Below are 25,257 nucleotides of genomic sequence, written 5' to 3'. Positions count from 1 at the left end.
CTGGAAAGCGCAGTTTTTTTGGAGCGCCCCGGGTCGCGCACCGGTGAGCGTCCTGTTAGCGCTATTGCCGTGAACAAAAACATCGTGACGTATCACGTAGCCACGTCCGCATGATACGCACGGCGTAAGCGCACCCGGAAGTACTCGAGCGAATACGATTGCGCAACGTAAGCATCTAACGTGCTTACACGACGCGTCCCGTGGCGCGCCCCCGTAAGCGCGTTGGGTCATGTGACCTGAAAATAACATTTTTTTATTGGTGCAGAACAGTTTTTTTTCTCCAAATGATGAAAGACCCCACCTTTTTTCCTTATTCTGACTTTGTCCTTTGACTGAGGAAGACCTGTTTGGAGATCTTTGAAAAAAAAATGGTACTTTAAAAGGGCTACAGTAGCAGCAGCAGCTGGAGCATCTGCACCACCACCACCACCACCAAGAGGACCACCACAACATCACATTGGTGGTCAAGAAGAAGAGGAGGAAGAGGAGGAGGAGAAGGAGGGGAGGAGGTGGCTGCAAAAGACAATACCCCATACAAGCCAAGGCAGCACATTGTATGGGAGTTTTTTTCTATCCCAGAGGGCAAGAAGAAAGTCAATGCGCCCAAGGTGACTTGCCAAATCTGTGGCATTGAACTGTCAAGGAGGAACCCTAACAAAAAATATTCTTTTGGAATAATACCATGATTAGACACATGCAGCGCAAGCATCCGAACAACTATACTGCTGCAAAGGTGAGAGAACTGGCCAGCAACTTTCCCCAATCTACACCCAGCACCTCCAAACGAAAACAACCCACTCCATTGGGACCAGAGACAAGGGAGACGATCCCTTGCATACAACCACGGTTTGGTAAATTCAGGATCACATGTATTTTTTGTGGTAAGACCATCTCCTATGGTGAGCAGAGCATAAAGCTCATCCTCCTTGCTGGTGACAACCACAATTGCCCCAAAAAACCCTAATTTTTTCCTGATTGTTTTTTGCTCCAGTTGAGCCATTTTCAATTCCCTGTTTTTTGTTTCTCCCCATAAAAATAACAAAAACAATACAAAATAGTTCATAAAAGCCAAAAAAAGTACAATATGTTCAAAAAACATTAAAAAAATATAAAACAACAAAAAGAAGAAAAAAACAGTTCTTTTTAGAACTACCTCCAATTTATAAAAAAAGGCTACATTTTTTAAAAACTCTATCATTCTTTTTTCCCCATGGAACGCTTTCTGGTACACTCCGCGGTGCGCGTACCGGGCGCTCCCCCGCGGGGCCCTTTTATAGCCCCCACATCAAACCTAGGGGGTCAGGCGGGGTCCACTCTGCCCCCTTATGGTCATTTCCCCCTTTGTTTTTTCCACCTCTTGTGTCTCAATCCTACTGAGACACAAGATGGTGGCCGCTCCGGACTGTTTGGAATGTTGACAGACACCAAAGAGCCAATCAGCCTTCCGGGCGCGAACTCGCGTAGCGCGCTGGTTAGCACCCCGGCGCGCGTACCGGGGAGCGCTTACAGATATATATATTTTTTTGAACCTGAATTACTCAAAATACACTGGAGCACATATCTTGAGACATAGCAAAGGCACATCGGGCTACCAGTCCCTACAATTTTGCCAAGTTTGGTGGAAATCCATTCAGCCGTTCGGGGGTAAAAGTGAGGTCGACCGCCCTGTGGAAATTAACATGGGGAAAACACGTTTTGGGACCCCCCTTTTATCTCGGCCTCCAAACTTTCAGGGAAGGACCGGAGCGCCGCGAGGCAAATTTGAGGAAATTTTCAGGCAGATTCCTCAACCGGCGCAAAAGTTATTCACAATACAATGTTGAGATTTTGCATTGAAAATAATCCTAACTATAACTACCTACTGGTGACCGCCAGTAGGTAATATATATATATATATATATATATATATATATATATATATATATATATATATATATATATATATATATATATATATATGTACGCTCGCGTGTAAAGACACAGCCACACACGCGGGGAGAAACTTGAACTCGCCTTTCTTGCCACAGCATGCTTGATAGCTGGGGAGCTCAAGAGAAAGTGATTCAGTCCCATATCGCCGTGGAATTCCTGACGCGTTTCGAAGGCTCCCGCCTTCTCTTCAGAGGATTTGGCGAACTGATGTGGGAATGCAGGTACCAGCCCTGATAAACCTCATGGCACGCCCCTGATGGGCAGTCCAAATGTCCCAGTGCCTGATGGTACTGGTAGTCCTGTTTCGTCTAGGCGCCCCATGTGTGGATCAAGGCGGACGAGTGGTCTCCCCTCGCCAGCGAGGCGACCTCATGATAGCGGAGTAGTAGGCGGATATATGCCCGTCAAACTAGCAAGCTGGATGCTTGCCCTGGTCGGCTCCTACCCTGAGGCTGCTTGGCGGTGCTCAGCGTGTATGCAGGGACTCTGCTTCGCTCGTTTCCATCATGGCGCTGCTGCACTCTTCTGGCGGGTGCGGTAAAAGGATGGTGATGGTTCCATCCACATATGTACGCTCGCGTGTAAAGACACAGCCACACACGCGGGGAGAAACTTGAACTCGCCTTTCTTGCCACAGCATGCTTGATAGCTGGGGAGCTCAAGAGAAAGTGATTCAGTCCCATATCGCCGTGGAATTCCTGACGCGTTTCGAAGGCTCCCGCCTTCTCTTCAGAGGATTTGGCGAACTGATGTGGGAATGCAGGTACCAGCCCTGATAAACCTCATGGCACGCCCCTGATGGGCAGTCCAAATGTCCCAGTGCCTGATGGTACTGGTAGTCCTGTTTCGTCTAGGCGCCCCATGTGTGGATCAAGGCGGACGAGTGGTCTCCCCTCGCCAGCCAGGCGACCTCATGATAGCGGAGTAGTAGGCGGATATATGCCCGTCAAACTAGCAAGCTGGATGCTTGCCCTGGTCGGCTCCTACCCTGAGGCTGCTTGGCGGTGCTCAGTGTGTATGCAGGGACTCTGCTTCGCTCCTTTCCATCATGGCGCTGCTGCACTCTTCTGGCGGGTGCGGTAAAAGGATGGTGATCGTTCCATCCACATATGTACGCTCGCGTGTAAAGACACAGCCACACACGCGGGGAGAAACTTGAACTCGCCTTTCTTGCCACAGCATGCTTGATAGCTGGGGAGCTCAAGAGAAAGTGATTCAGTCCCATATCGCCGTGGAATTCCTGACGCGTTTCGAAGGCTCCCGCCTTCTCTTCAGAGGATTTGGCGAACTGATGTGGGAATGCAGGTACCAGCCCTGATAAACCTCATGGCACGCCCCTGATGGGCAGTCCAAATGTCCCAGTGCCTGATGGTACTGGTAGTCCTGTTTCGTCTAGGCGCCCCATGTGTGGATCAAGGCGGACGAGTGGTCTCCCCTCGCCAGCCAGGCGACCTCATGATAGCGGAGTAGTAGGCGGATATATGCCCGTCAAACTAGCAAGCTGGATGCTTGCCCTGGTCGGCTCCTACCCTGAGGCTGCTTGGCGGTGCTCAGTGTGTATGCAGGGACTCTGCTTCGCTCCTTTCCATCATGGCGCTGCTGCACTCTTCTGGCGGGTGCGGTAAAAGGATGGTGATGGTTCCATCCACATATGTACGCTCGCGTGTAAAGACACAGCCACACACGCGGGGAGAAACTTGAACTCGCCTTTCTTGCCACAGCATGCTTGATAGCTGGGGAGCTCAAGAGAAAGTGATTCAGTCCCATATCGCCGTGGAATTCCTGACGCGTTTCGAAGGCTCCCGCCTTCTCTTCAGAGGATTTGGCGAACTGATGTGGGAATGCAGGTACCAGCCCTGATAAACCTCATGGCACGCCCCTGATGGGCAGTCCAAATGTCCCAGTGCCTGATGGTACTGGTAGTCCTGTTTCGTCTAGGCGCCCCATGTGTGGATCAAGGCGGACGAGTGGTCTCCCCTCGCCAGCCAGGCGACCTCATGATAGCGGAGTAGTAGGCGGATATATGCCCGTCAAACTAGCAAGCTGGATGCTTGCCCTGGTCGGCTCCTACCCTGAGGCTGCTTGGCGGTGCTCAGCGTGTATGCAGGGACTCTGCTTCGCTCGTTTCCATCATGGCGCTGCTGCACTCTTCTGGCGGGTGCGGTAAAAGGATGGTGATGGTTCCATCCACATATGTACGCTCGCGTGTAAAGACACAGCCACACACGCGGGGAGAAACTTGAACTCGCCTTTCTTGCCACAGCATGCTTGATAGCTGGGGAGCTCAAGAGAAAGTGATTCAGTCCCATATCGCCGTGGAATTCCTGACGCGTTTCGAAGGCTCCCGCCTTCTCTTCAGAGGATTTGGCGAACTGATGTGGGAATGCAGGTACCAGCCCTGATAAACCTCATGGCACGCCCCTGATGGGCAGTCCAAATGTCCCAGTGCCTGATGGTACTGGTAGTCCTGTTTCGTCTAGGCGCCCCATGTGTGGATCAAGGCGGACGAGTGGTCTCCCCTCGCCAGCCAGGCGACCTCATGATAGCGGAGTAGTAGGCGGATATATGCCCGTCAAACTAGCAAGCTGGATGCTTGCCCTGGTCGGCTCCTACACTGAGGCTGCTTGGCGGTGCTCAGCGTGTATGCAGGGACTCTGCTTCGCTCGTTTCCATCATGGCGCTGCTGCACTCTTCTGGCGGGTGCGGTAAAAGGATGGTGATGGTTCCATCCACATATGTACGCTCGCGTGTAAAGACACAGCCACAGACGCGGGGAGAAACTTGAACTCGCCTTTCTTGCCACAGCATGCCTGATAGCTGGGGAGCTCAAGAGAAAGTGATTCAGTCCCATATCGCCGTGGAATTCCTGACGCGTTTCGAAGGCTCCCGCCTTCTCTTCAGAGGATTTGGCGAACTGATGTGGGAATGCAGGTACCAGCCCTGATAAACCTCATGGCACGCCCCTGATGGGCAGTCCAAATGTCCCAGTGCCTGATGGTACTGGTAGTCCTGTTTCGTCTAGGCGCCCCATATGTGGATCAAGGCGGACGAGTGGTATCCCCTCGCCAGCCAGGCGACCTCATGATAGCGGAGTAGTAGGCGGATATATGCCCGTCAAACTAGCAAGCTGGATGCTTGCCCTGGTCGGCTCCTACCCTGAGGCTGCTTGGCGGTGCTCAGCGTGTATGCAGGGACTCTGCTTCGCTCGTTTCCATCATGGCGCTGCTGCACTCTTCTGGCGGGTGCGGTAAAAGGATGGTGATGGTTCCATCCACATATGTACGCTCGCGTGTAAAGACACAGCCACACACGCGGGGAGAAACTTGAACTCGCCTTTCTTGCCACAGCATGCTTGATAGCTGGGGAGCTCAAGAGAAAGTGATTCAGTCCCATATCGCCGTGGAATTCCTGACGCGTTTCGAAGGCTCCCGCCTTCTCTTCAGAGGATTTGGCGAACTGATGTGGGAATGCAGGTACCAGCCCTGATAAACCTCATGGCACGCCCCTGATGGGCAGTCCAAATGTCCCAGTGCCTGATGGTACTGGTAGTCCTGTTTCGTCTAGGCGCCCCATGTGTGGATCAAGGCGGACAAGTGGTCTCCCCTCGCCAGCCAGGCGACCTCATGATAGCGGAGTAGTAGGCGGATATATGCCCGTGAAACTAGCAAGCTGGATGCTTGCCCTGGTCGGCTCCTACCCTGAGGCTGCTTGGCGGTGCTCAGCGTGTATGCAGGGACTCTGCTTCGCTCGTTTCCATCATGGCGCTGCTGCACTCTTCTGGCGGGTGCGGTAAAAGGATGGTGATGGTTCCATCCACATATGTACGCTCGCGTGTAAAGACACAGCCACACACGCGGGGAGAAACTTGAACTCGCCTTTCTTGCCACAGCATGCTTGATAGCTGGGGAGCTCAAGAGAAAGTGATTCAGTCCCATATCGCCGTGGAATTCCTGACGCGTTTCGAAGGCTCCCGCCTTCTCTTCAGAGGATTTGGCGAACTGATGTGGGAATGCAGGTACCAGCCCTGATAAACCTCATGGCACGCCCCTGATGGGCAGTCCAAATGTCCCAGTGCCTGATGGTACTGGTAGTCCTGTTTCGTCTAGGCGCCCAATGTGTGGATCAAGGCGGACGAGTGGTCTCCCCTCGCCAGCCAGGCGACCTCATGATAGCGGAGTAGTAGCCGGATATATGCCCGTCAAACTAGCAAGCTGGATGCTTGCCCTGGTCGGCTCCTACCCTGAGGCTGCTTGGCGGTGCTCAGCGTGTATGCAGGGACTCTGCTTCGCTCGTTTCCATCATGGCGCTGCTGCACTCTTCTGGCGGGTGCGGTAAAAGGATGGTGATGGTTCCATCCACATATGTACGCTCGCGTGTAAAGACACAGCCACACACGCGGGGAGAAACTTGAACTCGCCTTTCTTGCCACAGCATGCTTGATAGCTGGGGAGCTCAAGAGAAAGTGATTCAGTCCCATATCGCCGTGGAATTCCTGACGCGTTTCGAAGGCTCCCACCTTCTCTTCAGAGGATTTGGCGAACTGATGTGGGAATGCAGGTACCAGCCCTGATAAACCTCATGGCACGCCCCTGATGGGCAGTCCAAATGTCCCAGTGCCTGATGGTACTGGTAGTCCTGTTTCGTCTAGGCGCCCCATGTGTGGATCAAGGCGGACGAGTGGTCTCCCCTCGCCAGCCAGGCGACCTCATGATAGCGGAGTAGTAGGTGGATATATGCCCGTCAAACTAGCAAGCTGGATGCTTGCCCTGGTCGGCTCCTACCCTGAGGCTGCTTGGCGGTGCTCAGCGTGTATGCAGGGACTCTGCTTCGCTCGTTTCCATCATGGCGCTGCTGCACTCTTCTGGCGGGTGCGGTAAAAGGATGGTGATGGTTCCATCCACATATGTACGCTCGCGTGTAAAGACACAGCCACACACGCGGGGAGAAACTTGAACTCGCCTTTCTTGCCACAGCATGCTTGATAGCTGGGGAGCTCAAGAGAAAGTGATTCAGTCCCATATCGCCGTGGAATTCCTGACGCGTTTCGAAGGCTCCCGCCTTCTCTTCAGAGGATTTGACGAACTGATGTGGGAATGCAGGTACCAGCCCTGATAAACCTCATGGCACGCCCCTGATGGGCAGTCCAAATGTCCCAGTGCCTGATGGTACTGGTAGTCCTGTTTCGTCTATGCGCCCCATGTGTGGATCAAGGCGGACGAGTGGTCTCCCCTCGCCAGCCAGGCGACCTCATGATAGCGGAGTAGTAGGCGGATATATGCCCGTCAAACTAGCAAGCTGGATGCTTGCCCTGGTCGGCTCCTACCCTGAGGCTGCTTGGCGGTGCTCAGCGTGTATGCAGGGACTCTGCTTCGCTCGTTTCCATCATGGCGCTGCTGCACTCTTCTGGCGGGTGCGGTAAAAGGATGGTGATGGTTCCATCCACATATGTACGCTCGCGTGTAAAGACACAGCCACAGACGCGGGGAGAAACTTGAACTCGCCTTTCTTGCCACAGCATGCTTGATAGCTGGGGAGCTCAAGAGAAAGTGATTCAGTCCCATATCGCCGTGGAATTCCTGACGCGTTTCGAAGGCTCCCGCCTTCTCTTCAGAGGATTTGGCGAACTGATGTGGGAATGCAGGTACCAGCCCTGATAAACCTCATGGCACGCCCCTGATGGGCAGTCCAAATGTCCCAGTGCCTGATGGTACTGGTAGTCCTGTTTCGTCTAGGCGCCCCATATGTGGATCAAGGCGGACGAGTGGTATCCCCTCGCCAGCCAGGCGACCTCATGATAGCGGAGTAGTAGGCGGATATATGCCCGTCAAACTAGCAAGCTGGATGCTTGCCCTGGTCGGCTCCTACCCTGAGGCTGCTTGGCGGTGCTCAGCGTGTATGCAGGGACTCTGCTTCGCTCGTTTCCATCATGGCGCTGCTGCACTCTTCTGGCGGGTGCGGTAAAAGGATGGTGATGGTTCCATCCACATATGTACGCTCGCGTGTAAAGACACAGCCACACACGCGGGGAGACACTTGAACTCGCCTTTCTTGCCACAGCATGCTTGATAGCTGGGGAGCTCAAGAGAAAGTGATTCAGTCCCATATCGCCGTGGAATTCCTGACGCGTTTCGAAGGCTCCCGCCTTCTCTTCAGAGGATTTGGCGAACTGATGTGGGAATGCAGGTACCAGCCCTGATAAACCTCATGGCACGCCCCTGATGGGCAGTCCAAATGTCCCAGTGCCTGATGGTACTGGTAGTCCTGTTTCGTCTAGGCGCCCCATGTGTGGATCAAGGCGGACGAGTGGTCTCCCCTCGCCAGCCAGGCGACCTCATGATAGCGGAGTAGTAGGCGGATATATGCCCGTCAAACTAGCAAGCTGGATGCTTGCCCTGGTCGGCTCCTACCCTGAGGCTGCTTGGCGGTGCTCAGCGTGTATGCAGGGACTCTGCTTCGCTCGTTTCCATCATGGCGCTGCTGCACTCTTCTGGCGGGTGCGGTAAAAGGATGGTGATGGTTCCATCCACATATGTACGCTCGCGTGTAAAGACACAGCCACACACGCGGGGAGAAACTTGAACTCGCCTTTCTTGCCACAGCATGCTTGATAGCTGGGGAGCTCAAGAGAAAGTGATTCAGTCCCATATCGCCGTGGAATTCCTGACGCGTTTCGAAGGCTCCCGCCTTCTCTTCAGAGGATTTGGCGAACTGATGTGGGAATGCAGGTACCAGCCCTGATAAACCTCATGGCACGCCCCTGATGGGCAGTCCAAATGTCCCAGTGCCTGATGGTACTGGTAGTCCTGTTTCGTCTAGGCGCCCCATGTGTGGATCAAGGCGGACGAGTGGTATCCCCTCGCCAGCCAGGCGACCTCATGATAGCGGAGTAGTAGGCGGATATATGCCCGTCAAACTAGCAAGCTGGATGCTTGCCCTGGTCGGCTCCTACCCTGAGGCTGCTTGGCGGTGCTCAGCGTGTATGCAGGGACTCTGCTTCGCTCGTTTCCATCATGGCGCTGCTGCACTCTTCTGGCGGGTGCGGTAAAAGGATGGTGATGGTTCCATCCACATATGTACGCTCGCGTGTAAAGACACAGCCACACACGCGGGGAGAAACTTGAACTCGCCTTTCTTGCCACAGCATGCTTGATAGCTGGGGAGCTCAAGAGAAAGTGATTCAGTCCCATATCGCTGTGGAATTCCTGACGCGTTTCGAAGGCTCCCGCCTTCTCTTCAGAGGATTTGGCGAACTGATGTGGGAATGCAGGTACCAGCCCTGATAAACCTCATGGCACGCCCCTGATGGGCAGTCCAAATGTCCCAGTGCCTGATGGTACTGATAGTCCTGTTTCGTCTAGGCGCCCCATGTGTGGATCAAGGTGGACGAGTGGTCTCTCCTCGCCAGCCAGGCGACCTCATGATAGCGGAGTAGTAGGCGGATATATGCCCGTGAAACTAGCAAGCTGGATGCTTGCCCTGGTCGGCTCCTACCCTGAGGCTGCTTGGCGGTGCTCAGCGTGTATGCAGGGACTCTGCTTCGCTCGTTTCCATCATGGCGCTGCTGCACTCTTCTGGCGGGTGCGGTAAAAGGATGGTGATGGTTCCATCCACATATGTACGCTCGCGTGTAAAGACACAGCCACACACGCGGGGAGAAACTTGAACTCGCCTTTCTTGCCACAGCATGCTTGATAGCTGGGGAGCTCAAGAGAAAGGGATTCAGTCCCATATCGCCGTGGAATTCCTGACGCGTTTCGAAGGCTCCCGCCTTCTCTTCAGAGGATTTGGCGAACTGATGTGGGAATGCAGGTACCAGCCCTGATAAACCTCATGGCACGCCCCTGATGGGCAGTCCAAATGTCCCAGTGCCTGATGGTACTGGTAGTCCTGTTTTGTCTAGGCGCCCCATGTGTGGATCAAGGCGGACGAGTGGTCTCCCCTCGCCAGCCAGGCGACCTCATGATAGCGGAGTAGTAGGCGGATATATGCCCGTCAAACTAGCAAGCTGGATGCTTGCCCTGGTCGGCTCCTACCCTGAGGCTGCTTGGCGGTGCTAAGCGTGTATGCAGGGACTCTGCTTCGCTCGTTTCCATCATGGCGCTGCTGCACTCTTCTGGCGGGGCCGGTAAAAGGATGGTGATGGTTCCATCCACATATGTACGCTCGCGTGTAAAGACACAGCCACACACGCGGGGAGAAACTTGAACTCGCCTTTCTTGCCACAGCATGCTTGATAGCTGGGGAGCTCAAGAGAAAGTGATTCAGTCCCATATCGCCGTGGAATTCCTGACGCGTTTCGAAGGCTCCCGCCTTCTCTTCAGAGGATTTGGCGAACTGATGTGGGAATGCAGGTACCAGCCCTGATAAACCTCATGGCACGCCCCTGATGGGCAGTCCAAATGTCCCAGTGCCTGATGGTACTGGTAGTCCTGTTTCGTCTAGGCGCCCCATGTGTGGATCAAGGCGGACGAGTGGTCTCCCCTCGCCAGCCAGGCGACCTCATGATAGCGGAGTAGTAGGCGGATATATGCCCGTCAAACTAGCAAGCTGGATGCTTGCCCTGGTCGGCTCCTACCCTGAGGCTGCTTGGCGGTGCTCAGCGTGTATGCAGGGACTCTGCTTCGCTCGTTTCCATCATGGCGCTGCTGCACTCTTCTGGCGGGTGCGGTAAAAGGATGGTGATGGTTCCATCCACATATGTACGCTCGCGTGTAAAGACACAGCCACACACGCGGGGAGAAACTTGAACTCGCCTTTCTTGCCACAGCATGCTTGATAGCTGGGGAGCTCAAGAGAAAGTGATTCAGTCCCATATCGCCGTGGAATTCCTGACGCGTTTCGAAGGCTCCCGCCTTCTCTTCAGAGGATTTGGCGAACTGATGTGGGAATGCAGGTACCAGCCCTGATAAACCTCATGGCACGCCCCTGATGGGCAGTCCAAATACACATATATATATATATATATATATATATATATATATATATATATATATTTTTTTTTTTATCCAAGGATTGCAGCACACAGTGATGTCATCAGTGATGTCACTGACCATGTCATGAATGATGTAATATGTGACATCATCATCGGCAGTGGATTGCGGGCACACGAGTTATAGTGAGTCCAACTAACTATAACGAGGAATTTCAATGGTTTTGTATGAGTAAAATGTCCAGATAACTATAACTGGTGTGAAACCTGTGGTTTTTTCAGTGAATTTCAAAGGTTTTTTAAATACTAATTCCTAACTATAACGAGTGTGAAACCTATGGCACCTTCTTTACGAGCCCCTTGCTTCTCCGGAACGTCACTTTTTGTGACATTCTGGTGGCGCAGAAGACTGAGTGATATTTATCAGGCAGGACTAAGCCACTTTTTGTGGCGTAATCCTGCCTGATAAATATCAGTCCCTTTAACGCAGTGAACTGCTTTAAAGGGGCGTGCAATGGGTGTTGCTGAGGGCGTTCCCAGCAGCATCCATGGACTTGAGAAATTTATAGCATCCTCAAAGTCAGTCTTTCAAAAAATCCAAAGTATAGGACATGATAATCCAAATCCAAATGTTTCTCAAGAAAAGTCATAAACCGTGTCCATGGGTCATATCTGCCCAAACGCCGATATTCCGAACGATTGAAAATGACTTTTCTTGAAGAACATTTGGATTTGGATTAACATGTCCTATACTTTGGAATTTTTGAAAGACTGACTTTGAGGATGCTATAAATTACTCAAGTCTGCCCGAATTGTGTGGGTAAAATTGATATGTAGTCACTTTGAATAAGAATGTACTTACGACTCGTCTAACATTTGGAAGAAATATCTGGTTATATGACAACAGGATACCGACATAACTTGAAGGAAATAAGAATGCCCTGAAGAAGTTCTGTTGTACTGAACGAAACGCGTCAGCTGGCTGTGGTACATAAACTTAAAGAAAATAAAAGCATTTGAATATATACCAAGATTCAGCGCTTCAATAAGGACTCTAAGTGATATGATTTGATTGGACTTGTTGTGCAAGTGGTGCTGTGCCAAACTTTGGAATATTCTCCACTACTCTCTACTACTCATTCTTTACTACTCTACTACTACTCTCGCTCTACTACTCACTCCCTACTACTCACTATTTACTACTCTCTACTACTCACTCTCTACAACTCTCTACTCTCTACTACTCACTCTTTACTACTCACTCTCTACTACTCTCTACTACTCACTCTCTACTTCTCACTCTCTACTACTCTCTACTACTCACTCTCTACTACTCTCTACTACTCACTCTCTACTACTCTCTCTCTACTACTCTCTACTACTCACTCTCTACCACTCGCTCTACTACTCACTCTCTACTACTCACTCTCCACTACTCTACTACTCACTCTCTACTACTCTCTCTCTCTACTACTCTCTACTACTCACTCTACTACTCACTCTCTACTACTCTCTACAATTCTCTCTCTCTTCTACTCACTCTCTACTACTCACTCTCTACTACTCTCTACTATTCCCTCTCTACTACTCACTCTCTACTGCTCCCTACTACTCACTCTACTACTTACTCTCTACTACTCTCTACTACTCACTCTCTACTACTCAACGTCAACTACTCTCTATTACTCACTCTACTATTTACTCTACTACTCTCTACTACTCACTCTCTGCTACTCTCTGTACTGCTCTCTACTACTCTCTACTACTCACTCTCTACTCTCTATTACTCACTCTCTACTCTCTACCTCTCTACCTCTCTCTACTTCTCTCTCTACTAGTCTCTACCTCTCTACCTCTACCTCTCTACCTCTACACCTCTACCTCTCTACCTCTCTTACACGCACACATATACACATATATATTTGCATATATATGCATATGCATTTATATATATGTATGTGTATATATATATATATTCACTGAAAAAAACATAGGTTATAGACCATATATAGTTAGGAATTAGTATTTACAAAACCTTATTTTACTCACACAAAACCATTGAAATTCGCATATATAGTTAGTTGCACTAACTATATATCGCGCACCCGCAATCCACTGCTGATCATGTCACATATTACATCATTCATGACATGGTCAGTGACATCACTGATGACATCACTGATGACATCTCAAATTACATCACTGATGACATCACTGATGACAACATCCAGTGACTGTATGTTTCTGTAAAGTTAAAATATGTCTTACATATTGAAGAATGGAAAGGGGCGACCACTCGGTCCCCCCGAACGTATGGTAGGGGGCCCGGATCCCCCCTTGGAAACCATTTTCGGCGGGGGCGTGTCTCGGCTGGTATGCCCGAAGCAGCGTAGCCGGGGCGCGCCTTTTCCTGCCCAAGAAGGGTTGTCCTAGACACCTACACCGTTGGCCACGCCCCGTAGGCGTACCAGAGGAGGGTACACGCCCTCCCGAAGAGGAATAAAAGGAGCAACAATCCGAAGAAGCATCCTCTTGTTCCTGTGCTTGGAAGCTGCACCCTCTCGTTGCACGTGAGCCCTCGACGGAACAAGGAGCAATGATCTGACACCGGTTAAGACCTTGCCGTTGGCCCGTAATGTTAGGATGTACAATTTTTATTTAGAAAGTATGCATTTTCAGGATGTTTAGACTCGGCTAGGAGAACCTTTGTACTAGAGATTTGTTAAGGTTAGCCAATAAACGTGTCTGCATCGGAATGTTATAAATGAAAATTGTACATGATATGAAACGTTTATTTTAATGTTTTAATTTTGTTTCATATTTTAATAAATACGGCCGGGAGGGTAACTCCCTCCCGCCTTCCAAAACTTCAGAACTGCGTCCGTCTTCCCATCCTTGGGGATTGTGTTGGGAGGGGGTGACAGGCATCCCGGCCATATGAGTGGATGTATAAGTGTCTGGATTAAGGATTTAGTAGGTGCATGACTGACTGTATGAGTGAGTGATTAAATGTGTCTCACTGAGTGCATGGGTTAGTGACTAAACAGTCTTAATTTGTGCATCATTATGTCTGTTGTTCTGTAAACTGCTGCATGTGTTGATCAGTAGCTATATGAGTAACTATATGGGTTATTGATTGGTTGCCCAAGTATTTGTATGGGAGACTGAGTGTGTGTGTGGGTGGCTGGGAGGTGTATGACTCTGTACATAGATGTGTGAGCAGTTGATTCACTAGATGTATGGGTTCAAAAGTGCATGTGGAAACAGCTGTATGGGCGGTTGACTGTGTGCATGAGTGTATTGGTGAGTGAATGGATATCTCAGTGCTACATGTCAAAGTAAGTACATATGTAAAGCACAGTACATGTGAGAGTTGACATATATAAATAACTGTGCATAAGAGCCAGTGAATGTGTGAGTGGCTGTATGGATCATTGTGAACTTGTATCAGGGATTGTATAATAGAGTAAATATGTGTTAGTATATGTTTGAATAAGTAAGGTGTGTATAACTGTATAGTTGAGGAAATGGAGGTGTGATTGATTCTTTGCATGACTGACTAGGTGTGTGAGTAACTCCATGGATGAGTGACAGTCTGTGAGTGTCTGTTTACACTGAGTGTATCTAAGGTTATATTAGAGTCTGAAGAGGTTCATCGTATTATCACATGAATGATGTCATCAGTGATGTCATCAGTGATGTCATTTGAGATGTCATCAGAGATGTCATCAGTGATGTCATTTGAGATGTCATCAGTGATGTCATCAGTGATGTCATTTGAGATGTCATCAGTGATGTCAATTGAGATGTCATCAGTGATGTCATCAGTGATGTCACTGACCATGTCATGAATGATGTAATATGTGACATGATCAGCAGTGGATTGCGGGTGCGCGATATATAGTTAGTGCAACTAACTATATATGCGAATTACAATGGTTTTGTGTGAGTAAAATAAGGTTTTGTGAATGCTAATTCCTAACTATATATGGTCTATAACCTATGGTTTTTTCCGTGAATATATATATATATATATATATATATATATATATATATATATATATATATATATATATATATATATATATATATATATATATATATATATATATATAACATTTCTATGGCAAAATGAAACCCCTCATTTTGTTCCTTTGCAAATTAAAGGTTTTAAGTGTTAACACTTTATTCCAATCAAGATGACTTCAGGTGTGCCATACGTTTGTCATAAGTAAGACTGTTAGCGCTCTAGTTGTTCTTTAGAACACTCTGGGACATTCTGTCACTGGGCTATAGTTGGGCTACATCTGGCTGATATTTGGGCTACATTTGTTTTTTTGTCTCTGGTGGCCATCTTTGGGCTACATTGGGCTACATTGGGCTACATTTGGGCTCTAACATATATAGCCCAATGTAGCCCAATATATATTTTTCAAAGTAAATTTTCGTAAAAACCACTGGAGCATATATCTTGAGACATAGCAAAGGCACATTGGGCTACCAGTCCCTACAATTTTGCCAAGTTTTGTGGAAATCCATTCAGCCGTTCGAGCTAAAAGTGAGTCCAACCGCCCCATGGAAAACTCAATGTTAAAAACACGTTTTGAGACCCCCTTTTTTCTCAGCCCCCGCTTGACGAAACCCCCCCAAACTTTCAGGGGACGCTCAAAAACAAAATGTGCCCTTTTCCTGAAAATTTCAGCCAATTCCGTCCATCAACGCCAAAGTTATTCAACATAGAATTTTCAGAAATCCCTATTCAAAAAAATCCTAACTATATATACCTACTGGCGACCGCCAGTAGGTAATATATAACATTTCTATGGCAAAATGAAACCCCTCATTTTGTTCCATTGAAAATTAAATGTTTTAAGTGTTAACACTTTATTCCAATCAAGATGACTTCAGGTGTGCCATTCTTTTGTCATAAGTAAGACTGTTAGCGCTCTAGTTGTTATTTAGAAGACTCTGGAACATTCTGTCACTGGGCTATAGTTGGGCTACATCTGGCTGATATTTGGGCTACAATTGTTTTTTTTTGTCTCTGGTGGCCATCTTTGGGCTACATTGGGTTACATTGGGCTACATTTGGGCTCTAATATATATATAGCCCAATGTAGCCCAATATATATTTTTCAAAGTTAATTTTCGTAAAAACCACTGGAGCATATATCTTGAGACATAGCAAAGGCACATCGGGCTACCAGTCCCTACAATTTTGCCAAGTTTTGTGGAAATCCATTCAGCCGTTCGAGCTAAAAGTGAGTCCAACTGCCCTACGGAAAACTCAATGTTAAAAACACGTTTTGGGACCCCCCTCTTTTCTTGGCCCCTGCTCGACGAAACCCCCCCAAACTTTCAGGGGACGCTCAGAAACAACATGTGCCATTTTCCTGAAGATTTCAGCCAATTCCGTCCATCAACGCCAAAGTTATTCAACATCGAATTTTCAAAAAAATCCTAACTATATATACCTACTGGCGACCGCCAGTAGGTAATATATATATATATATATATATATATATATATATATATATATATATATATATATATAGATAGGTGTTTGTTCTTTCCTGCAACTCCGCAGCGCCAGCACCTACTTTGAACATTGCAGCAAAGAAAGACTTTTCTTTAAATACATGAACTTTTGCACTTTAGGATGGGAAAACAAATGGAGAGACTGGAGCATTTTACGCTACTCGAAAAATATACACTAAAATCCAGCATGATGAAAATTACCCACCTAGTGCATTCTGGCTACCGTAGTTAGTATACTGCGGGCCGTAGTCCACTTGGAGAGTACATGTAACACACCCACCTGTGAACAAGGCGGAGTACCGCTGAAACGCGTAAGGACCTTTTAGTGTGTTAATTGGCTGCTGTGCTCTTGACAAATAAATGTCCGCTTTCTGCATCAGTCGGAGTTGGGCTCCATTCTTTCCTGTGAGGTATTACAAAGCAGCAGGATCTCCATTCCTGCCCCAGGAGCCCGCCCTGCAGGTTCGGAGCCCCCAGTAAATGGAACCTTGTGGTGATGTTAAGTGAGGGGGATGAACCGCTTACGAACGCTGCCAGCCACCAACGGACTTCCACCGGCTATTTGGCAGTGCTTTCGGTGAGAAAGGGAGAGGAAAGAGGTGTTTGTTCTTTCCTGCAACTCCGCAGCACCAGCACCTACTTTGAACATTGCAGCAAAGAAAGACTTTTCTTTAAATACATGAACTTTTGCACTTTAGGATGGGAAAACAAATGGAGAGACTGGAGCATTATACGCTACTCGAAAAATATGCACTAAAATCCAGCATGATGAAAATTACCCACCTAGTGCATTCTAGCTCCCGTAGTTAGTATACTGCGGGCCGTAGTCCACTTGGAGAGTACCTGTAACACACCCACCTGTGAACAAGGTGGAGTACCGCTGAAACGCGTAGGCTGCTGTGCTCTTGACAAATAAATGTCCGCTTTCTGCATCAGTCGAAGTTGGGCTCCATTCTTTCCTGTGAGGTATTACAAAGCAGCAGGATCTCCATTCCTGCCCCAGGAGCCCACCCTGCAGGTTCGGAGCCCCCAGTAAATGGAACCTTGTGGTGATGTTAAGTGAGGGGGATGAACCGCTTACGAACGCTGCCAGCCACCAACGGACTTCCACCGGCTATTTGGCAGTGCTTTCGGTGAGAAAGGGAGAGGAAAGAGGTGTTTGTTCTTTCCTGCAACTCCGCAGCGCCAGCACCTACTTTGAACATTGCAGCAAAGAAAGACTTTTCTTTAAATACATGAACTTTTGCACTTTAGGATGGGAAAACAAATGGAGAGACTGGAGCATTTTACGCTACTCGAAAAATATGCACTAAAATCCATCATGATGAAAATTACCCACCTAGTGCATTCTGGCTCCCGTAGTTAGTATACTGCGGGCCGTAGTCCACTTGGAGAGTACCTGTAACACACCCACCTGTGAACAAGGCGGAGTACCGCTGAAACGCGTAAGGACCTTTTAGTGTGTTAATTGGCTGCTGTGCTCTTGACAAATAAATGTCCGCTTTCTGCATCAGTCGGAGTTGGGCTCCATTCTTTCCTGTGAGGTATTACAAAGCAGCAGGATCTCCATTCCTGCCCCAGGAGCCCGCCCTGCAGGTTCGGAGCCCCCAGTAAATGGAACCTTGTGGTGATATATATATATATATATAAACATTTCTATGGCAAAATGAAACCCCTCATTTTGTTCCTTTTCAAATTAAATGTATTAGGTGTTACCACTTTATTCCAATCAAGATGACTTCAGGTGTGCCATACTTTTGTCATAAGTAAGACTGTTAGCGTTCTAGTTGTTCTTTAGAACACTCTGGGACATTCTGTCATTGGGCTATAGTTGGGCTACATCTGGCTGATATTTGGGCTACATTTGGGCTCTTTTGTCTATGGTGGCCATCTTGGGAGACTGCATATCAGAATTGTTTTAATGAAATATAAGAGGATTTGAGAAGTCACTCAAAATGTGCCCTAATTTTTCTTTCTTCAGCACTAATCATAATTTCTATGGCAAAATGAACCCCCTCATTTTGTTCCTTTGCAAATTAAATGTTTTAAGTGTTAACACTTTATTCCAATCCAGATGACTTCAGGTGTGCCATACTTTTGTCATAAGTAAGACTGTTAGCGCTCTAGTTGTTCTTTAGAACACTCTGGGACATTCTGTTACTGGGCTATAGTTGGGCTACATCTGGCTGATATTTGGGCTACATTTGTTTTTTTTTGTCTCTGGTGGCCATCTTTGGGCTACATTGGGCTACATTGGGCTACATTTGGGCTCTAACATATATATAGCCCAATGTAGCCCAATATTTATTTTTCAAAGTAAATTTTCGTAAAAACCACTGGAGCATATATCTTGAGACATAGCAAAGGCACATCGGGCTACCAGTCCCTACAATTTTGTCAAGTTTTGTGGAAATCCATTCAGCCGTTCGAGCTAAAAGTGAGTCCAACCGCCCTATGGAAAACTCAATGTTAAAAACACGTTTTGGTTCCCCCCTTTTTGTTCTCAGCCCCCGCTTGACGAAACCCCCCCAAACTTTCAGGGGACGCTCAGAAACAAAATGTGCCATTTTCCTGAAAATTCCAGCCAATTTCGTCCATCAACGCCAAAGTTATTCAACATAGAATTTTCAGAAATCCCTATTCAAAAAAATCCTAACTATATATACCTACTGGTGACCGCCAGTAGGTAATATACATATATAAACATATATAATCTGCATATATATATAAATACAAATATAAATGCATGCATACATATACATATATGCATACATATGCATGTTATTTACATGAAAGTTTGAAAAACACTAATAAAAGCAAAGCTAAAAAGCCACCTCATTACAAACAGAATGGCTTTAACTTAAACGAGGGCGAGATCTATTGCATTTTCATTGCTTGTTTACTTTGGTTCCATCAAGAAGGCATTCAGATGTGTCACACATTTGCCATAAATTCTGAATGTTAGCACCCTAGTTGCTCATTAGATCACTGTAGTAAAGCTACTGCTCACCAGGGAAGTCTGCTGCTGGTATTCAAAGTGCATGTTTCAGTCTGCATGTCAGAATTTTTTTAATGAAATAGAAGAGGATTTGAGAAGTCAAAATGTGCCCTCATTTTTCTTTCTTCAGCACTAATCATGGTTTCTATGGCAAAATGAACCCCCTCATTTAGTTCCTTTGCAAATTAAATGTTTTAAGTGTTACCACTTTATTCCAATCAAGATGACTTCAGGTGTGCCATACTTTTGTCATAAGTAAGACTGTTAGCGCTCTAGTTGTGCTTTAGAACACTCTGGGACATTCTGTCATTGGGCTATACTTGGGCTACATCTGGGGGATATTTGTGCTACATTTGGGCTCTTTTGTCTCTGGTGGCCATCTTGGGAGACACATTTGTTATGAAGCCTCCTAATTTCCTCATTTACTACAGTCTCCTCAGTAGGAAATACTTTCAGTTTTCTACTTTGATTCCATCAAGAAGGCATTCAGATGTGACACACATTTGCCATAAATTCAGAATGTTAGCACGCTAGTTGCTTATTAGATCACTGTAGTAAAGCTACTTCTCACCAGTGAAGTCTGCTGCTGGTATTGAAAGTGCATGTTTCAGTCTGCATGTCAGAATTTTTTAATGAAATATAAGAGGATTTGAGAAGTCTTTCTGAAGCACTAATCATACTTTCTATGGCAAAATGAGCCCCCTCATTTTGTTCCTTTTCAAGTAAAATGTTTTCAGGCTTACCACTTCATTCCAATCAAGATGTCTTCTGGTGTGCCATACTTTTGTCATAAGAAAGACTGTTAACACTCTAGTTGTTCTTTAGAACACTCTGGGACATGCTGTCATTGGGCTATACTTGTGCTAAATCTGGGAGATATTTGGGCTCTTTTGTCTTTGGTGGCCATCTTGGGAGACTGCATGTCAGAATTTTTTAATGAAATAGAAGAGGATTTGAGAAGTCACTCAAAATGTGCCCTAGTTTTTCTTTCTGCAGCACTAATCATACTTTCTATGGCAAAATATAACCCCTGATTTGGTTCCTTTTTAAATTAAATGTTTTAAGAGTTACCACTTTATTCCAATCAAGATGGCTTCAGGTGTGCCATACCTTTGTATTAAGTAGGACTGTTAGCGCTCTAGTTGTTCTTTAGAACACTCTGGGAAGTTGCAGTAGAACACAAAGGAATCAACTGACAGTCTCTGTCCTTGTTCGATGTACATGTTTTACTGAGAATGTCAGACTTCATTCTCACATGACTGAGAAAGATAATTTGAATTTACATAAAATATGCTTTCAGTTTAACTTATAGATCCCTTTCCAAACCACTGTGGGAAAAGCATGAGATAATAGTTTTCTTTCAAATATGATTCATGATATCCCAGCAGAAGGCTTTTTCACATGATAAAATCACCTTAGAACAGACCACAATTCCTAAAATGAGTATGGTACCATCAACAAATGATTTATAATGTAACTAAAGTCCTAAATCCTTCTATTAACTGCAATGCGTTTTAATGAGGTGCTATCATGTATATTGGTCCCAAGATGGCTGCCAACACTTCTTGGATGAAGTGCTGACAGCCAATCAGATCTCACAATGAGATGTGTGGCTAAGCTCTGCCCAGATATATATATATTTTTTCTTTTGATTTTCTCAGGAACTACTGGAGAGATTTACACCATTTAACCAAAAGGGCGATCTGCGTACCAGACCCTACCATTTTCCCAAATTGGTGTAATTCCGTTCAGCGGTTCGGGCTGTAGCCGTGTCTAATTGTCCTATGGAAATTAACATGGGGAAAACACGTTTTGGCACCCCCCTTTTTTCTCGGCCCCCGCTTGACGAATCTTCCCGAGACTTTCAGTGAAGGAGCCGAGCGGAGTGGGCCATCTTCTTTGAGAAATTTGCGAAGATTCAACATCAGGTTCTAAAGTTATTCCCAATAGAATGTTGAGGATTTCCTATGGAAACTAGGTCCTAACTATAACTACCTACTGGCGACCGCCAGTAGGTAATATATATATCAGCTCAAACTCCCTTGTTCACCAGGAAAGGCGCCGCACTCACGGTGGTATGATTTCAAGATTTTATTTGCAAAAGCGGGACGCATTTCGGCGTAAGCCTTCTTCGACCGCTATGTAAACACGAAATGAAACATCGCCATTTTATCTTTTGTTTCGCTGAGCGTCATGACGTTCAATTCATTAACATAAATAATGGACATTTACTTTCTCGTGAATCAAAGTCAGTGCCATTTCATAATGTGTAGTATCCCCTATTTAAGCTATATACATTATTTACAATTTGAGATGCTTGTTAAGAATCTGTCATTATGCCCTGGATGGGCGTATCAACTTTAATTGCTTTTATTCTTATCCTCACATAATTAATCATGTGGAACATCAAAAAACGAATACTTACATGTCCTTAAACTCATGAGGACATGTTCTCTCATGATTTGCTCAAGCAGTGGTTATTAAGCCCTGAATATGCATACATGAAATAGTAATCCAATCATTTCATACTTTTCAGCTTGATCCTTCATCTCCAGATGTTATAAAAGTGAATAGAACAATACTAAAGAAACAAAATAATATACTAAACATTGCATTTTTAAAAATGGGACAAAACATATAATCAATTTCTAGATTATCATTATAAGAAGGCACTGGGTCTATTATTCAACCCAAGTGAATGGCTAACTCCTCTTCTGTGTACAGACCTCCTGGATTTTTTGTTTGAAGGTCTATTTTGTACCTTGGTTCTAATTTTCTTAGCCGGAGTTCGCAATTGCATCCTCTGTCAGCGAATGGTACATTGTCAATGCAGAAGAAGTTTTGTAACTTCCTGTTGCTCGAGTGGCATTCCGCAAAATGCCTAGCAACAGGATATGTTGGATCTCTCCTTTCAATTGCTCTGGCATGTTCAAGGATTCTTTTTTTGGAAGGATTAATCCTACTGCCTATGTACCATAAATTACATGGACATATTAATACGTAAACACAGAATGATGAATTACAAGTAAGAAATTTGTTGATGTTCCTTTGTATTTTAGAACCTGGTAATGGATATGTTGTTCTCTTACTACTGTGTTTACACGCTTTACATTTTGTGCACTGAAAGAATCCCGTAGGATCACTGATCCGTGGATTCTTTCCCACTTGTTCCAGATGACTTTGAGTCAGATTGTCTTTTAACGATCTACACCTCCTATAAGTTATTTTAGGATAGTTACACAAGTTTTTTCATATCTCTGCATCAGTTTGCAAAATATGCCAGTTGCGTCTTACAATTTTTGAAATGTTGTGTACTTCACTAGTATAAGCCATAATCAATCTTGTATCGGCTATTTCAGAATTCTTGGACTTTTTATCTTTCTCTTTTAAGGGGCTTGTTCTAGGAATTTTCTCAACCCTACTAAGTGTTGAGTCTAATAGGTTTTTCGGATAACCTCTTTTTTCAAACCTCTCAATGGCTTCTGTGGCAGCTTTGTTGAAATCTATTTCTCTTGTGCAATTTCTTTTCAGCCTTAGAACTTCTCCATAGGGTATACTTCTTACCGAGGGAACCGGTTGCCTACTGCTAGCTTCTAGAACAAAATTCCCAGCCATTGGTTTACGGAACAGTGAAGTGCAGATTTTATTGTCTACAATAAACACTTTTAGGTCTAAAAAGTTAACCTCTTTGGAGCTTATTTCTCGGCTGAAGTGTAAGTTGACCTCATTGTCATTTAAGGCTTCAATGTATTTCTCTGCCTCTATTCTTGGACCTTTCCATAAAAAGAAAAGGTCATCTATATAGCAGTGCCACCAAACTATACAAGAGACCCATTCTTGGTTGTTATCATCCCAGGTCACCTGCTTCTCCCACCAGCCCACAAATAAATTTGCGTAGCTGAGGGCGAAGTAGGTTCCCATAGCCATCCCTTTGAGCTGTAGATACAGCTGCTGCTGAAAAAGAAAAATGTTATTACAGAGACAGAATTTCAAAAATTCAAGAAGCATTTGGCTGTGTTCTGCCAATTCTAATGATCTGCCCTTTAAGAAGTACTCAACTGCTTTCAGCCCTTGTTCGTGATCAATACTAGTATACAGACTAGTGATGTCCATTACTATCATTATCACATCTGGTTCCCAGTCGATATGCGATACTGTTCTTACTAAATCGGTGGTTTCACGAATAAAGGATGACAAAGTCTTTACAAGAGGTGCCAGGAAAACATCAATAAATTGAGACATGTGTTCTGTCAGACTGCCAATTGAGGAAATAATTGGATGACCTGGTGGCCTGCTTATATGTTTATTCATTTTTGGTAAAGAGTAGAGTGTTGGAGTTATTGGATCTGAGCAGTTGAGAAACTTTATTTCCTCTTGATCCAGCATCCCTCTTCTGGACCACTTATTGATGAGTTCTTCATGTTCCACAATGCTCTCATTATATCTCTCTTTCGTGATCTTGAGATAACTAATTGAATCGGAGAGTTGACAGAGGGCTTCCATAACATAGTAGTCTCTAGTTAGTATAACAATATTTTCCCCTTTGTCTTATGCTTTGCAGATTATGGAATCGTCTTGTTGTAAACTGGCAATGGCATTTCTCAGATCAATTGTCAAATTCGGTCTCAATTGATTTTCTCTAGTCCATTTTGACTTTTTCATTCTCCGTTGCTGTAATTTCAATGTTACTGCTTATTCAAAAGCATCAATTGAATCAAATGGTGTATTTGGGGTAAAATATCCAATATGGCCACGGCACGCAAAGTAGATCAATGTGACATTGGAAACGTTTCCTTATTGCAACATGGCTCGTCATTGCACATCAATTGAATGACGTAGGAATCAGGTTTCTCCCAGGAAAAAAGTGGACTGCGGCTCTCCAGATGGCGCCACCACTCAGTCAGCGAGTGCTGCAGTGAAAGCCCCTTCAACTGCTGCAGTGTTGTGGTGATTTCTAAGAATGCAGCGATATCCAAGACTTCACAGGAAGCGCCCATTACAGCACTTTCCAGGTAGGTGAACAGCTCTTCCCCTGGGCAGTGGAAGGAAAGATGTATGCAGTACACAATCCATCTTGACTCCATAGTTTCTGTGGGTTAAAGAGGAAGCTCTCTCTCTTGACCTCGGCAGGCACTTATCGTCAGTGTTAAGATTCAGATTACAGGAATCACTTCAGTGTAAGTTGTTCAGAGGAACAAACCACCAACCCTGCTGAAGGACAGCAACAAACTGACAATTATTCAGATCTCAGAACATAAACAGTGTGCAGGGATCTGTGCTGTCACAGATGACATAGATAATATTCCAATAACAGAACAGTTTGAGTCAGAACATGCAGTTATCTTGGAGCTACTGATCCAGCGCTCATATAGAAAAACTGTCTCACCAACGCTATCTATTACCTCAATACTCACCATTAATTATGAAACACTGAAACAGGCCCAAAACACCAATGAGACAATTTTTGAGCAACTGAATCTAATGGTTTGATTTATAAAACTATTCACATTATATCTACAATATTATTTACAACTGCAGTTTTTCATCTCTTACCATGGATTTAAACATTTGTCATTCATTAAACCAAACCAATTATGTCGATTGGATCAACTGATAGTAACTAGACCATGAATAAACAAGACCAGCTTGTCTTTTTGAATCTAATTTTATTGTCTTTATTCTTCATAAAGAAAGAGCATTTACGTTTAGAATATCTTTATTTAAAAGCAAATAAGAAAGCAGCATTTTATTAAGCAATGAATTATTGATCTGACATTTATTAAAGCAAGATCAGAAACATGAAGTATTAGCAAATAACAGTTTCTATACCCTAATTCTATTTCCCTGTCTATTTCTCTCT

This window comes from Lissotriton vulgaris, chromosome 1_1 (genome assembly GCF_964263255.1).
Source record: "Lissotriton vulgaris chromosome 1_1, aLisVul1.2, whole genome shotgun sequence".
NCBI lineage: Eukaryota > Metazoa > Chordata > Amphibia > Caudata > Salamandridae > Lissotriton > Lissotriton vulgaris.
Note: the sequence above shows the minus strand (reverse complement) of the source record.